At 37.5% G+C, this 17,295-nt stretch overlaps 1 protein-coding gene across 17 annotated transcripts in view; it reads right to left on the reverse strand.

Moving 5' to 3' along the window:
- The window catches only part of Foxp (forkhead box transcription factor P), a 292,578-nt gene that overhangs the window by 184,707 nt on the left and 90,576 nt on the right, over nt 1–17,295 (reverse strand). For 2 of the 17 annotated variants that reach the window (XM_072895453.1, XM_072895444.1), the window contains exon 2: nt 10,649–10,702. The exons of the other annotated variants lie outside the window; for them this stretch is intronic. The gene's annotated coding sequence lies outside the window, so the exon portion shown is untranslated. The remainder of the gene's footprint in view (nt 1–10,648; nt 10,703–17,295) is intronic. 17 annotated transcript variants of the gene reach the window in all.

A 17,295-nucleotide genomic window follows, 5' to 3' on the forward strand; every position in this document is an offset into this window, starting at 1 on the left:
TATGGCGCAATGAGAGATTGATGCGAAAGACCGAAAATCATTTTGTTATTAAAAAAAAGAAAGAGAAAGAGATAGACAATTCTCGAAACAAAATTTAAATAAGTTTTTTAGAAATAAAACTCTTGAACCAATTTTGACACTGTGTAAAATACTTTTTATAAAATTGTAATGGATTTAGAGAGAGAGAGAGAAAACAAGAGAAAGAGAGAGAGAGAGAGAATAGTCTAGAAATCTCATTAATAATATGAAAAACATGTACATAAACTTTTGGTTCTATAATTGCGAAAATTTTTATCACGTCCAGAAATATATTTTTTCTGAGAATTTTTATTTAAGTTTTATTAAGAAATTAATCATTTTGAATACGCATATTTCTAGACATTTTACAAACATTAAGTTTTAATGTAATAATAATATATATTATGTATAATCATATATATTAATAGATCGTTCGATTAATATACAACAATAAATTATTTTGTCCATCTATGATAACTTACATAACGCATTGTAGGTCCACTGAGAACTATAGTTGACGAGTGAATCAATGAAATGTGAGATAAAAATAATTGGATTTGGATTTATATAAAAGGGAACGAAATATAGCTGTACGCGCGCAACTCGAAAAGGTTTAACGCGAAAGAATTCGATGACAGTATCTCGATATACCCCGGAGACGTTTTCTCACCCGCTACACAATCACGTGAGAAGAGAGGGTTGGGCAGACGGAGATACGCGGTCGTGTCGCAAAGAACTCGGGTCTCAGTCCCTCGATTTCCGACGCCTTCCTGAAATAATCCTCGCGGACGACACGTCGCGTCGGACGGGCGGTTACGCACGCGTGTGCGTACCGAGAGGGGTGCGAGACTTACATATGACAAAAATTCAGCACGCTCTTTCCTGCCTTCCTTCCTCTTGCTGACACTTATGGCCCAGGGCCACACCGAGTATTATTATTTTCATTCCTTCTCGCATGTCTGTCTTGTCTGTCTGTCTGTCTGTCTGTCTGTCTGTCTGCCTGCCTGCCTGCCTGCCTGCCTGCCTGTCCGTTCGTCGGTCCGTCCATCCGCTCCGTTCTTCCTTTCCGCGTTTGTCTCCTCTGTCTGGCTATGCACCTTCTCTCACATCACGAAAATCTCTTTTCAGATGCTTTCGAGGGCTTTCCCTGAAGCGAGCCTCTTCCATTCTTCCCTCCGCGAGAGACGGGACTCTTAGTTTTTTGCGCGCGACACGTGACTGAAAGTCCTTTGTTGCCAGGACGTTGCCTTTCCTGCAACGCAACCTGCGAAATTCTTGTCAACGGACTTTGCGAGGGTGGAAAGTGCAACATCTACATTGTAATTATGCGTGTACTTTTCTGCACGACAATACGAGAAACTGATCAGCGTAAAGAACAGATTTGATCATTGAAATGTGTATTGCTTAAATCGCTATTAAATTCTTTAATAAATTATGGCATCGTATAATAGAGCTTTCTATACAAAATTATCGGTTTAAGTTAGATAATAGTTGTCCATATATTGTTCATATAATCATAATAAACGTATGTCATGACTATAATAATCAAAAATTGTTTACAAATAAATGCTTGAAAAATTGAAAGTATATTTTAATTTTTAAAATTTTGAAACTTTATTTAAAAGTATAAATCTAAAAATATCATTTATTTACTTAGAAATAATCATTGAAAAAACAATTACTCCGATAACAATTGCATTATCGCTATATATAATTAGTAAACAAGATTATTATTATCTATATTTAAATTTTAATTTGATTATTCTGCCACACTTTTAACGCTATCGGAATATAAAAATTTGCCAAAAAGGCAAAAAATTATCACGCTTTAGTTGCGTACAATGGTTTACGCATCTTAAATCATATTATCCGCGTGAGGCCTTTTTATCGCTTCTCAGGTTATCTCTTGCAGACTCGTTCTCGTTCTTATTTTATTTGTTTCGCTTATCCACCACCGTTCTTGAGGCTCGCCGAGATTTCGCGGCAATTTACTTTATGCGCGTTACATCGTTTTCCGCCCTCTCGCTTCCGCCTACCGCGGTATACCTACCCTAACTGTCTCCTCTGAAGACTCACCCTCGTGGTATTCTTATGGAACTCGACAGTGTCCGATACACATATACACACACACATACACACACACACACGCGCGCGCGCATACACTTCCAAACACTTGCACGCGTGTGTATTGCGTGTACATGTAGACTGTAGAACGACGTGTTGGTTTCTATCGCCGAGGCGGCTCCGAATGTTCTCTTCTGCACTTATTTCCCGCTAATTCACCCCTCAAGACCGCTTACGCCTCTTACCACCGTCTACCAAGCAGGTTAGCTTTTTTTTCTCACGTGCCGCGAAGCAGTTCTCGTTAAGCGGTTAAGGGTGAACTCGGTAAAGAGGGGCTGTAAATTCATTGACTGGCGAAAATACCCCTCGGAATTCCCAGAAAAAAAGCGTCTTCCGAGCAATTCCGGTGCTAGGCTTACTCGGCGTCACGCCTAAATCGCCCAGAGATAAGATCGAGATCCTGAGACCTACGATATGTTTAACAAATAATTCCAGGTATACATTATACTCAGTATTTATTATTATCCCATAATTATTTATAATTTTAACTTAATTAATAAAACGTAAACTCTTTCAACAATGTACGCCGCTATATGTATCTAAATAATGACATAAAATATTTTTAAAAATTCACGTGTTATCACAAACATAATTTAAAAAAAATAATATTCACTATATTCGATTTTTCAAAAATAAAATTACTATTGAAATATCTAATGTAAGAAAATATCTTGATCGAAATATTTAATATATGATAACGATATAACTCTAAAACACTGTCTCTAATTCGCTGTAAATTTTCTTCATACACTCGTGTAATTATCATTACACGATACGACATGTAAATCATTCCAGCAATCTGAATTTTCTCAAAGAAAAGAAAACATTGTGATTTATTAACCTTTAGCATGAAGAAGTATGAAAATATTTTCGCTGAATGGTAGATGCGGATGAATGCATAGGCGATCTGGCGTCGCAAAAATAACACACGATGGAAATTTGTCCAGGAAAACGCGCTCGGCCACGCTCGGCGAATGATCGACGCCGACGTCGAGGATCATTCCCTCTCGAAATACGAGACCGCGTATATAATTATCAAACAAAATCTACAACTCCAAGAGAGAATCGCGCGAGGGTCGCGACCGGGCATTACAAACGCATTTACATTCGGTACTTGACAAGAGCCAACAAAGGGTCTCGGCTGCCGGAATGTTCACCGTAAATAAGCATTACGATATAATTTTCTGTCACAACAATGGCCGCCGGTGTTACAAAAGGTTTAGCCACGAGGCGGCGGCCGTCGGCTACCACCGCGGACAATGAGAACGGCCGCGTTATGCCGTAAATTGATTTGCGAAAGCGTTCCTGAAAAAGCCCTCCGCGGCGAGAACTGGTCCCACCGTCGTCGTACGTGCCGGGTAGGTAGGTCCGCGGGGGTAGCGAAGGGGTTGGGCGCGAGCTTTTGAGCTTATACCGCAAAAATTACGTCGCGGCAGGGATTGTATTTATGTTACATAATTACACCACGCGCGACCGGCTGGATAGAGATCGCAGGCTGGAGGGGGAGGGGAGGGGGGAGGGTGAAAGCTGCTGGTAGCTACGGCGCGAAACGACGGCGAACGCGCAAACCAGGGGGTGGAAAAAAAAAAAAAAGCGGCTGTAGAAAAGTTTTTCGGCGGCTGGCCGGCCCGAACGAGCGAGCGAGCGAGCGAGCAATACCATCCGGCTAATGAATAGAAATAATTCTCGTGCAATTGTGCTTTTTGGTAGTTTTCAATTAACAGTCGCCGCCGAATCGGCGAGCCAAGCCGACGAGCATCGCGCACCGAATGGCGCGATGTGGCGCAGCTTTAAGTTTTTATACCGCCGAAACGCGCCTCGCGGCTCGTAATTATAATTTTCTGCCAGGCGGCGGATTGGCGCGCGTGCGTGTTGTACACGCGGACGCGGAGATTTTTTTCTCCTCTCCTCGCATTCCCCCCGCCCCCCCCCTTCCAGAAACCTTTGTTCTCCTTTTTAAAGGTGCAACGCGTCCCGATTTCTGAATACACGCGCATTCCCTCGCGATGAACCTATGAGTCCTCGTACACCGCAGACTCGCGAAAATGTACTACAACTCGTTCTCTAGTTTCGCATATTTTAGAAATTTCATATATATTGTTATTTAAAAATATTAACTTTAATCGGTGTGATAAAACTATCGTTATTAAACGCCTTTATTAACATAAAATTTTATGTAATACGAAATACGTGCGTACAAATCGATAAAATAAAATAAAATATTAATAATAAAAATATTTTATTTTAGTTATAAGATTAGAGATTAAATATCATTTATATCATATAATTTTATTTGAAATAATGAAGCTTATTAATCATAAAAAAAATGAAATGTCATGAGCTGTAATGCTTCAATTTTAACCATCTTTAACCGATCTTAAACCCGTGTATGTCTTGCAGTCACGTCGGAATCTTTTTCGCGACTATCGTCAACGTAAAATCTCGCAAAATAAATCGCATCTCTCGACCGGTGATCCCTGGTAATATTTGTCTTTCATCGCGGCCATTTTACAAGATTCACTATCTACTCGACTTTCTAGGCAAGAAAGACGAAATCAGAGACGGTCATGGACGTACTCGGACGCGCACCCATACCGTGACGGGGGTTGAAAAGGGGATATCCTCCCTGACTTGTTGGCCAGGGTGGCAGAACATGGACGGGGCTCCCACGGGATAAAATGGGTTATCAGATGCGAAACTCTGCGTGGAAATGTAAAGGCACCCTGACAAATCGGTTTCTATTACCGAGCAGGGATGGATTGTCTTTTTATATATTGACGGCATTATTTTGCGTCTATACCCATCGTATTCACTTGGTGTCTTTTTTTAACAGAAGGTAACAGTATTTTTTGATATTTTATGAAAAAAGTTACTAACTTATATAACAAAAAAGTATATAAATATATAAATCTTAAGGTCTATTACATATATATAATACCTGGTATTTAATAAAAATAAAGCGCCAATCATGTATTAATTACTAATTAATCAATACTAATAAATTGAAATAAAGTCAATCAATTAAAAACTCAGTCATCAATGGGTAAACATTTGGAAAATAAAATTTATTTATAATTATATATTTACTTTCATATTTTATCTACTTTAAAATCTTTTTAATTTATATTATCACAATGCGTCATAACATTATAATAGATTCATAATACGTGCTATTTTTTTGTAGAATATTTTTCTTTCCTTAATACAATTTTCTATTGTTCAAACTATTTTTATTACAAATCATTTTACATAATCAATGTTATAAATGATTCTATTGAAGCTGTAATATGCAGCTTCTTTCTGATATTTCTTAAAATTGACGTTACCTTTTATATCACATATGTACGTTACACGTGGATAGCGACGTAAAATCCGCTTTTGATTTACAATTAAGATTGCTCGTTACTTTTATTACAGTTAATAGAATGATTGACCATGGAATTCCCAGCGCATCTCTGCCCTCTGACACAATATAATCGGCGCGTAATCATCCCATTGTTTGCCGAGAAATTAAATGGGCAGTACATTCGCGTTGCTGGAGTGCTCGCGGACGATTGTCACAATATCCGATAATAGCATTTATTATTGCTATTCGCATTTTTGTTTAACAAAACGTTGATCATAGGCAGGCAGGTTATATTTTGATCGTCTGAATTGCTCCTGTGCAATCGATTAATACGTTACCATAGAAATCAATTTTATTACCACGTTTAATTTATAGTCGATTATGACAGATTTAGACGTTAAAATGTTAATCTCATTTAACAATTTGTGACATCAATAGTAAAAGATATATTAATAGATATATAGGGATAACATATATCATGAAGATTTTGGCACATACGTGATAACTTGAGAAATATATATATATTTGCAATATGAATAGTGAGAGATAATATGAATATAAATAAATATATATATATATATATATTATAATTTAATTTCATATATATTTTTGAATTTTATTTCAATCTCCTATTAGATACCTTTTACATGATTGGATAAGTATATTCTGTAAAAAATCACAATACATGTATTTTTTGCTAAATTATTAGAACAAAGCTTAATATCTTGAATAAAAAATTTTATTATATGCATTACAAGATGAATAGCTAGTAGTATTCTTCTTTGTTTCAACTGACATAATCTCTCTACTTATGGAAGATGTATTAAAGTTACATGCAATACATTTTTATTTCAACACATCGGGCGTGAATGATTGAAATAAATGTGCTTATCTAAGAAAGTCAATTACAGATAGCGACCGAGAATCGACGAGAATTGTATAATACTATTGGCCGAGCAGTTTTTTCACGGTTGTGCGAGATATTTATTTATAATTACTACAAAGGAGAACGCGCGCCAATTATTTTCAACCACACGATTGCGAACTACAAAAGTGAATAAATAATGTAAAAATGTTAATTGTCGTCAGCACTGGGCGTCACTGTGAGAACACAAAGGACAAAGGTATAATGATATATTACCAGTATACGTGTATATTATTATCAGTTTCAGGGAAACGCAAATTTCCCGGAGGCAGGAAAGCTCTCTTTCCCGGCCGCTCTGCGCTTTTAAAAATAAATTCGAACGAAAGAAATATCAATTAACACGCTCAATAACGCAAGCAATATCCCGAGCGTTCATCCGAAACCACCCTCTATGCGGTTAGTACGCAGGCAGGCGGGAAACGCGCTGTACCCGTTCATATACAAGAGGATAAAGCAACCCCCACTTGGCCGGCAGCAAATAATTAGTATCTTAGTAATATCGGGAATGCGTTTAATGTTAGCGACTAACTTGGCTCCTTAATTAATTAAAACAAGTGATGAAACTATTTGACTGTATATTGAATTAAAACGTATAACTTGTAGCTATTTGATTTATTACATTCGGAATTATATACATATATCCTTTTCCTGACATATATATGTATACAATATTTAAGAAATATAACAAATGTATACCAGATAATGTGGAAAATAAATTATATACATATATATGTGTAATGTAATATATTAAAAAAATATATATGTCTAATTATGCTCTGTACTTCAATTTTATTATTTACATTTGTGTTCGTGTTTATGCCAAAAATGTTATTATTTTGATGTTAAAATAAATAATTAAATTTTATTTTCATAAATATTTGTTCCATATTATTATTTAGCAACAAAAGGTTTAAACAAACGTAATTAAATAGAATGATATGCAGAGAATGATATACAGAATAATCTCAAATATATTCATGTGCAATAAAATCCACTATTTATCACATGAAATTATTGCAGTCTTGTTTATATTCTTTCTTTATATGTATTTTATAGAATTTTCCAAATGCTTTTTGTTTCAGTTATGTATGAGTGGGTTAACAAAGAAAGAGAGAGCTATAAAAATGATTGGTGCGTGGCGAATATTAATTGGCAAATACATCTTTAATGGAAAAAAAGGCTATGATTCAGCGCATCTGCATTTTTTTAAAAATTTTTAGATATTTTTTCTTTTCAGGTCCGCGAGCCAAGTAGAAAAAAATATATACTGTGTAACGTCGCAACTACGACTAACTTCTGGCTTCACCACTCGTTTACAGATTATACCATCGATAACGCGAACCATTACACAATTTCAGTTACGTTTTAATTAACCGGAATACTAATGTACCGCGTGAGCAAGTAAAGCCAATGAACGCCTTGTGGACCCGGACACATTCCGGACGCAAGCCAACTACATCCCCATGTCCACCGCGCTCCCGCAAACATCCAGAAACGTATCGCACACCCACACACGTCAAAATGAGTAGCGAAAAATATAAAATGTCATTTGTCAGTCTCTCATATACACTAATAATCTCTACTCTCTTAACTCTAAAAAAATTAAAAAAAATTTTCAAAACAAAAAATATTACATGCCCAATTCTATGCTAATTATAATTATTTTGGTGAGAATAAAACATACCTTCACTAATTGTCATACACCTGTAGATTAAAATTTATCTTTATCTAAAAAACAATAAAATCTCATTCACTATATAATTTATTGTTGATAAAAATATCCTTAAATAGATTATCCAATTTGTCGCAACGATTGCATTGTCCATTCAATGTGATAACGCATTAGAAATCCGCGGAAAAAGAATCTTCGGAAAACGACTGTAAAATACAAATCAGACAGAGCCGGGTCTGGCTTTTTATTGGTCTGCGTGTGAGAACAATTATTACGGCCTGGATGTGGATGTGTAGAAAAATAGGACGGCAAAAAAATGTAACTGAGCAATTGTTGGTTTAATGATAATCCGATATGTATAATATATACCAAAAACTCTGCACGAGTCTTATGAAAATTGAATTTCTGTGAAATTGGCTGCTTTGGAACTTTGGAAATAGATAGTTTATGTGATGCTTGATCAAGTCATAATAGGCGATATTCCGAATAATCAATTGTTTAGCTGGTATAAGCGTTCAAAAGTCAAAATAAGGCGTTATTTTAATATTATTAAGGAAAAGTAGAAGAGAAGTTACAATGTATTATTTGAGTATAATAACACAGTTGATCATTTTTATTAATACAGATAAGTATTATGTAAAAAAAATATGTACTCTAGGTGTCCCATTTTAATCGCTTGAATTTCTCGAAAACTAAGGCTTCTATTGAAAAAATGTTTTGTGACTTTAAAAGAAAAATAAGATGATGCCATTCGTTTAATTTTGAATAGAGGTGTCAAAATTATGTGATGGTACCTAGTTTTTTAAGTGGACCTATCTTAATTTTTATATAAACCGATTCCTTACAGTATTCTTCGTAAAAAGTTGAATACTTTACGAGATATTCCACTTAATTTATGTAAAATTATGTCAAATTATCAAAATATAACATATCTCTCGTAATTATTGGATTTTTAGCCATCATATCTTTATATTACAAGAAATTAATTTATGTGAATAAATTAGAGTAATTCTATTTAAAGAAACTAGATTGGCCTTGACATAACTTTGGCATCTACACCTAAGGTCAAATTAATGGCACCATGTAATGTTCTCCTCGAAGTCGTAAAACTTTTGCACAAAATATCTTTCGATGGAAGTTTTGGTTTTCGAAAAATATGAATCTGAATTTAAAATGGGCCTGTATATGGGATTACATATAATCATATATGAATCTACACATGGAGCATATATTATAATTTCTTTTGGAATCAAAATAATAATTTTCCTATAAAGTTTTCAATCCAAAATATATCTAAATAAAACTCACCGAGCCCGAGTTTTTCATATTTGATTGGCTGCACCTCAGTAACTATCCATTATTTAATTTTAAACCTATTTTTTTATTCAGCAGCTTAAAGTTACAACCTCTAAAAAAAACCCAGCTGATTTTATCGAGATCCAATTTCCCATATGATTAGTGCGGGATTCTTTCACTGAAATTCAATTTTCATAAAAACCATGTGGGGCCCTTTTTTTAAATTTTGTATCTTTTATGCAATATTTTTACACTCTTATTAAAATTATACGCCTGCGTGTGAACATGCATTGCACGACCTTCAGAACCGACACTGAGCTCAGATAGAGAGAGGGTTGAAAGAAGCGACACGTGAGATTAAGGACGCATTTTCCTTCCCTTTGCTTTAGGGGACAGACGAGACATCGATAATCGTGTTTGTTGTACGACTACCGATACGAAACTTCAGGAATGCCTCTCAGTCAAGAAGCAAGGGAGGTTTACGACTTAAGAAGTATTATGTCACCCAAATATTCGTGCGGCATCCTCTCCTTATCCCCGATTCCCACCCCTCCATTCGCCCAAATCGTGGTTCCTTATGTGCATCGGGGATTGTACGACGCTGAAATTTTGACAACGCTCGTCGCCAACAGCTATAACGTTTTAGGGTCGTCGCATACGAAGGGTGATCTTTGATCGCGTGAATTTACGAAGGCCGGGAAAACTTTGGCTCACGGAGCGTTGCGCGCGACGAAAGTTTTAATATTTGTTGTTTAAATATTCAGAGAGAGAAGGAATCGCGACGTCGCGACAATAGAAATATCGATTCTCTTTTAAGAGTCTAAATCAACACGTTTTATCCATCCGTTTTAGCTCAAATCTTTTTATGTTTCACTTTTTATGAGTTTCACTTTTTCAATTTTTGAAAAATTGAATTCTTCCGCAAAACTTTTTTTATAGTTCAATATATGTACATAAGATTAAACTTTTTTAATATTAACTAAATGTGAAATTCAATCTTTTATTTCAATATTTAAAGTTGAGTTATTATACAACCTATCTTTAAGTAACCATAATTTTCTTTAATCTGAAATTATATTAATCTAATTAATTGAAATTAGATGGATATAGTATATATATTGATATTATGCGTGTGTTGTGTGTGCTATTTCAAATTATTAAATTCTAAAACTTAATAAGAGAAGGAGCAATAACTTTAAGCTTTCTATAAATTGCGGAAGCTCTTAGAATTAGATTGCACAACGCTACGATAAGTACTTTCACTCACATCAACAAGCCACGTCACTGTGTCTCAGAAGCCAGGGAAGTATACACCACTGACCTAAAATAAAAAGTAATTTCAAACAATTAATTTCAAGTCACAAATTGAATATCATAATTAAGTCATATAAGTTAAAAATCAAAATTAAGTAAATATCACTTATAAATCACTACTATTAATTTTTATTTATTTATATATATTCTTAATTTTTACAAGTATTTCTATCACCTATAACTAGTTCTCTGCAAAATTATACTACATTATTTAAAAATATCTGGAAGATAAAATAATTAGATATAATAAAAAATTCACCGAAAAATTATATAGAATCACATTCATAATTTTTGAAAGATTATTAACATGTGAATAGCTATGGCTACGTACAAAAGAAAAGGAAAATAAAAATATATTGAAAAAGTATAACGCTCAACCTTCCATATATCTCCTACAATGCATGCAACGACAAACCGGCCCGCAGTATTCATTCCATGTGCCAGAGAAGAACAATACTCTCATGTCTGAGACTATCAATCCCATTTCAATGCCATTACGATGCATCCTTCGACTCAGAGAGCGGTGCCGTTAATTAACGAATTCGAAAAGTACCGCGTAGAAAGTCCCGTTCGACTCGGAACGTCGACGGTGAGGGAGCGGTGGATCTATCGGGGGTAGCGACGAGCGTAGGACGGAAGCGCGCGCGTATAAAGGGTCGGTGTCTGGCCAGACGGGCAGAAATGAAGCAGCAAGGGTTTTGTTTGTCCGGCTGTCCACCCCTTTCCTTCCTCCGTTCAAGCCTTTCCCTCCCTCCCCTCCTCCCGCCAACCTCGCGAACCTCGCTCCGTTTTGCGATCCCCGTAGTACCCTTCATCACCTCCTCCACCCCGGCTCCAGCTCCCTCGGCAGCCCTCCCTCCTTATACCATCCACCTCCCCTGGCCATGTAACAATGCACGTGTGTACACTGTTTGCCCATATCCTCCCGCATATATCTTCGCGAGCTATAATATTGATTACTTCGGGCGAATTTCAGGCTGAGCGGCGCGAGCTGAGACCGTTTCTCTGACTCAAACCGCTGCGCCGACAACCCCTACGCGAGCCACCCCCGCGGCGTGCGCGGTCGGCCTTCACAGTCAATCTCTCGTTGTCGACGCTGTCGACCACCCTCTTCCCTTCTCCCTCCCTTAAATCTCCGACGTTCGACGTCGCAATGCAGACTTTTCGCTCATTGCGATTCATTCCGGCGACTCGCCCTCGGAGATCTCGGTTCGTCACTACATTTTGAAACAGCCACGATATATTCTATCTAAGACGGAACGTATAAAGTTTTGTCGCATATCGCACAGAGTTTTAGGAACATCTGCTGAACAGTTTGAAAAAGTAATCAAATTTATAAAAAGAAAAAAAATAAAACAATGTTCTCGCGAATTGTACGGAAGTTACAGATTTACAATACAAATATATAATATAATATTAATGTAATATTTATGCACAGAAAGTTAAAAAAAAATTATATATTTTCACCCCATGCAGAGTTTAAAGAATCTCTTTTTGTCACACGCAATGTATATAAAATTAAAAACTAGTAAAATTAGTAATATTTATGCACAAAAATGAAAAAAAAAAAAAGAAATTGTACAAAAATTATACATTTTCATTCCATGCAGAGTTTACAGAATCTCTTTTTGTCACACACAATGTATATAAAATTAAAAACTGTAGTAAAACTCACGTATAATTAAAGAGCATATAATTAGTTCCTTTCTCTCAATATTTTTCCACCCATCACACAACCCCCTTAAGCGGCCAATAAAAACCGTGAGTCTCCTACTACAGCACCGACCGACCTTTCAAACGCAAGGTGTATTAAAAGCGCGAGCGGTGCGCAGGAAAAAGTATAAACGAAAAGCGCAACAATACCAAAAAAGCGTTATAACTATTGCGTGTAATGTTGGACTCTGAAAGAACCATCGTTCCATTCCGACAAATACCGCGCCGCGGACTTAAATTGCGTCACGGTCCTTCCAGCTATCCCGTGAACATTTAATTCCATTCGCGAACAACTCTTCCCCTTCCCCCCCCGTCCCCTATCTCGTCCGCACAACCCCCTTTAGCCCTTCCCATCCCTCGGCTCGCATCAGCACCAAGTCCGTATGTCGCGAATCGAAGTACAAAGAAGCAATAGTAGAAATAAGATAATTGCTATTACAATCGCAATTTCATCCAGGACGACGGAGCCTTGGTGGTAAAGGGACGCGGGGGGGTAAGGGTGAGCGGGGATGGAACGAGAAGGGGCGCGGGGAGGGGAGGAAGCGGAGAAGGACGCGACTGCCGCAGAGAGCTGAACTACAAAGTACGTTAATGTCGTGCTCACACCCCCGTGCACCCCCAGCGCCATTCCGATGCCGCAGACAGTTTGTTGTCGAAGCTTCGGGGATTACACAAATGAGGTTGTTCAGCGGGAGAAATGTACATTCCGCTACAAAGCCGGACGCTCGCTCACGCGCGCGCGCACGCGTGCACGCGCTCTCTCTCTCTCTCTCTCTCTCTCTCTCTCTCGTGTGCCACGCACGGAATTAAAAACCAGGGTGGAAGAGAGCGAAGGTGAAAAGTGCCGCTCTCTCTACCGCGATCGTCCCAGCCCCCGTGCGGCGGACAATATTTTCTTTGCTGAAAGCCGGCGCGCCGTAGAATGGATTTTCATCGGAGAGCGGCGTTTGAGCTCTTCAAGAACGGAATTCGTTTTTATCGGATACGCGCTCTCGCATGCGGAATATCGCCGCAGCGACCGATGTAGTTTTTAAAAATAGCATCCTTCGACCTCGATCGTCGCCGTCAGCAACTCGAAACATATCGTGACGCGTTGACGCGCGTCGCTAAATCTACGAATACTGCCCGCGCGGGGTGTCAAATTGCGTCGCTTTTAAATTAATGCTTCGAAAGAAGAGCATTTTCTCCTTCCGCCAGAATAAATACAACGCGGTGATAGGTATCTTATTTTTTTCTTTTTTTTTTTCGTAATAATGCAAAGCTTATGTACGTCTTGTATTATTTTAATTTATTGCTCTTGTAAAATTCCATTTTTTTCATTATTTACTATTCATGAAAATATCAGATTACATTTCATCAAGAATAAAAAATACATAAATTTATAAACATACGTTACATGTATCGCTACACATTGATATTATTATTGTACACAAGAAAATATTTACATAATATCATCACAAATTTCTATGTGTTTACAAATATTGAAGATGACTTGAAACGAATAAACATTAATAATTTTCAGACCAAAGCCCCGAAAGCTCAACTGTTTGTCTGGTCTTCGCGAATAGTAGTGGATTTCTATGTAAAGCTCGTCTGCTTCCAAGGAAGGAACAGGATGGCAGCAGGCGCGATAGTGACGTCGGCGGAAACTAGTTAGGTCGGGAACCAACAGTCCGAGGGGGTTGTAAAGGGGGAGGCGGCCCTCGTGCCAGCGCACCGTAGGGACCGTAGGGATAGTAATTGTATACGTACTAAGAGAATGGCAAGGTAAACAAAACTATGTAAGATTGCCCCATTAATATACATATCTCTTAGTTCACTCACACACACACACACACACACACACACACACACACACACACACACACACATATATACACACAAAGTCGAATCGTGAGAGAACCAACCGCGCGCCTCTGAACCTCGATGGGGTGAGTAGTCTTGGCCTCAGACTTTGGGGTTAGGCTCGCTCAAGAGCAAGGAGGGTACACAATGGATATTGAGACCATAATTTACGGCTGATTGTTAGCCTCGCGATCTATGGATTCCTGCGTCTCGCCGCGCGTCCCCGCCTCCGGCTCGAGCGCCTTCTAACAACTCGCGCTTCCACGTTGAATTTGTGTTAGGCCCGTAATAAGTATGGGATACGTGTGCACCAGGCGGAAGCGGAGGTATTAGAGGAATCCCGCGGGAGCGATCGGTATGGGTACATGAAAGACGCCGCGGGACCGTAACGCGGCTATCATCGCGCAGATTTTCTATTAACCCTATTATGTTGCGCGAGAAAGATGTGGGAAACAATTCCTCACAAAATATAACATCGCGCATCTTTAATTAAGATTATATTCATATCGCGTAATTTTATTTCTAAGAGCTTAAACACTCACGTACACTTTGTAAATAACTTGAGAATAATTTCTAGCTAATATAATAATATACCATAAGTTTAAATGTTTATAATATTAAATATTATACTGCTTATAATAAGCATAGATTTAACATTTATTAAATAATTTTGCTTTTATTGCTTTTACAAAAAATAATATATTCATTATATAACTATATATTACTCTTTTTATTATATATTAATTATATATTACAATATTACAATATTATAATTATGTTATACTTGTATAAATGTGGGTAAAATTAGATATAATCTTTGAAATTATTTCGAGCATATCAAGCGAAGCTTATAAACGTAATTGACCGAAGTCGGAGAAGAAGCATTTTCGCTTAAGGTCAGTTACCCGTTGCTTACTCAACTGGCTTTGCAACAAGAACGACGGTTATAAATTAATTAGGAGGGTCAAATTCACAACTGGGTCCCGTTCCGTTGGCTTGGATTGGAGGAGACGAATGTCTTACTAGTTTCACTGGTAGCTCGAGGGACCGCGCAAGGAGGAGACGATGTTTGGTCTTCCTTACAAGGGACCGACCAGCCGACCGACCAACCTGCCTGCCACTTACCGAAGGATAATAACGTAGTAATCCTGCTATGAGACACGGATGAAGTCCTTAATAACCCCATAAACCCGAGATATATCTTGCATATCAATATACGCCGGGACAAGCATGTCGCTGCAATACATACATCAGCGTTATCTCTCGCTAATTAAACAAGCGATTCGTATTAAATTCTCTCACAATCAAAAGATATCATAGTAGCGTTAAAAGCGTTATTTAAGTCATTAATTACGGTCGGTTAAGCGGTAAATGTTTCCGTCAATATTTCATTCGGAATTAATCATAAAACGGATAATTAGACAAATTTTTAATATTCCTTCTTTACTCGCTCGCGTAAAATGGGGTTTGACGTTTGATATTTTATAGTAAGTACTATATATCAAATTAACAAACCTCTTTACATATATATAGGTCTGTAATACAGTTATGAAATTCATCGAATAAATATGCATAGATATAAATATGGCTTACGCATAAATTTTATACATCGGGCTATGAAAATCCCGGCAGGATCAAAATCTGTTTTCTGCGCATCTACGATATCGAGGACAACGAGAACGATCGATAATTAATAAGTCGATTGTCGGCACGAGGCGGTATTTCATATTTGAGGGCGGGCGGGCGTTACATTTTTCCGCATTCTCGCGAACGAAACTATCGGGAAAAATGATACGGCGAAAAATCGCAGCCCGCGGCGCATACGCCGCGCCATGCCGCTTGTCAATTTTGCACCTTTCAATTCGATTTGGAAAGTATCGCGGGGGAAATAGTATCGAAATATCGTTTATACGTCTCTCTAAATCAGGCACTTCGTATCGGGCTTGTTGAGGTCGGTTGCATTCCTATCGCGCTATGCAACGTAACATGAATTTGCAGGAATTCACGATATAATCACAAATTAATTACGACGGCTTTATTGAAGTTCGCGGCGATTTTTGAAAATTTCCGGAAATTACGGAAGTCCGATCTGAAATTGGAATTCGCGATGCGCACGTTGCCCGTTGTAAATTTGTATATGTAAGTAACGCGTTACTCAGTTCATTTAACGCGAAGTGCAAATTCACCTGAAAAAAAGGCCCATTCGCGAAACCATTGTTATATGGTATGATAAAAAAAATATACATGAGACCTAATATGTTCAAATAAAAAAAAAAAAACTTATCAAGAGAGCAAAACGAGATATTAAAATCACGAGAAAAGCTTATTAGAGTTGTATCGTCCATATAATAAACGCCAATCCGTATAAAGCGCGAAAAGTGCCTTATTTACGGTCTTAAAATATTCTCGCGTCATATACGCGTCGACAAGTTTTTCACGCGAGGACAGTTTTCACGTCTGTCAGAACGCGGCAAAAAGCGAGAGCTGCTGTAGCAAGCTGTTTTCCCGACCGATGGCGGACAGATGACAGCGGAGCGGCGGAGCTTAACAAATGGTCATTCGGTCGTTGCCACGAAACGCACCTACTTGAGATGCGGAGGATCTATGTCTGCCATTTCTCACCGACACCTTGCGGCCGGAACAATACCCTAAGCGAACCCTATAAGAACTGCTGAGAAGGACTCCCGAGCAGGTTGATCACCGTCAAGACTCCCGTGGAGTCTTATTGTGGCAAAATACAAACGAGGACTTGATAATACAAAATACATCGTAATAATCGAGAAACTGCATTGCCATGAAAATCTCATAGCTCATTGTTTTATAAAATAAGAAAAATGTACCAATTTTGTAACAAATACAGCTATTATTTTTAAATATAACTACTACGTTAATTTTAAATATAACATAATTATAATAATAATTTTTAAATATAATTTTAATACAATCATATATAATACAACTATATGAAAACACAAATATTTACATAGATAAAACGTTACGAAAAAATTGACCGATTACATAAAATTCCACTTAAGATTATGT

This window comes from Anoplolepis gracilipes, chromosome 1, assembly GCF_047496725.1.
Source record: "Anoplolepis gracilipes chromosome 1, ASM4749672v1, whole genome shotgun sequence".
NCBI classification, from domain to species: domain Eukaryota; kingdom Metazoa; phylum Arthropoda; class Insecta; order Hymenoptera; family Formicidae; genus Anoplolepis; species Anoplolepis gracilipes.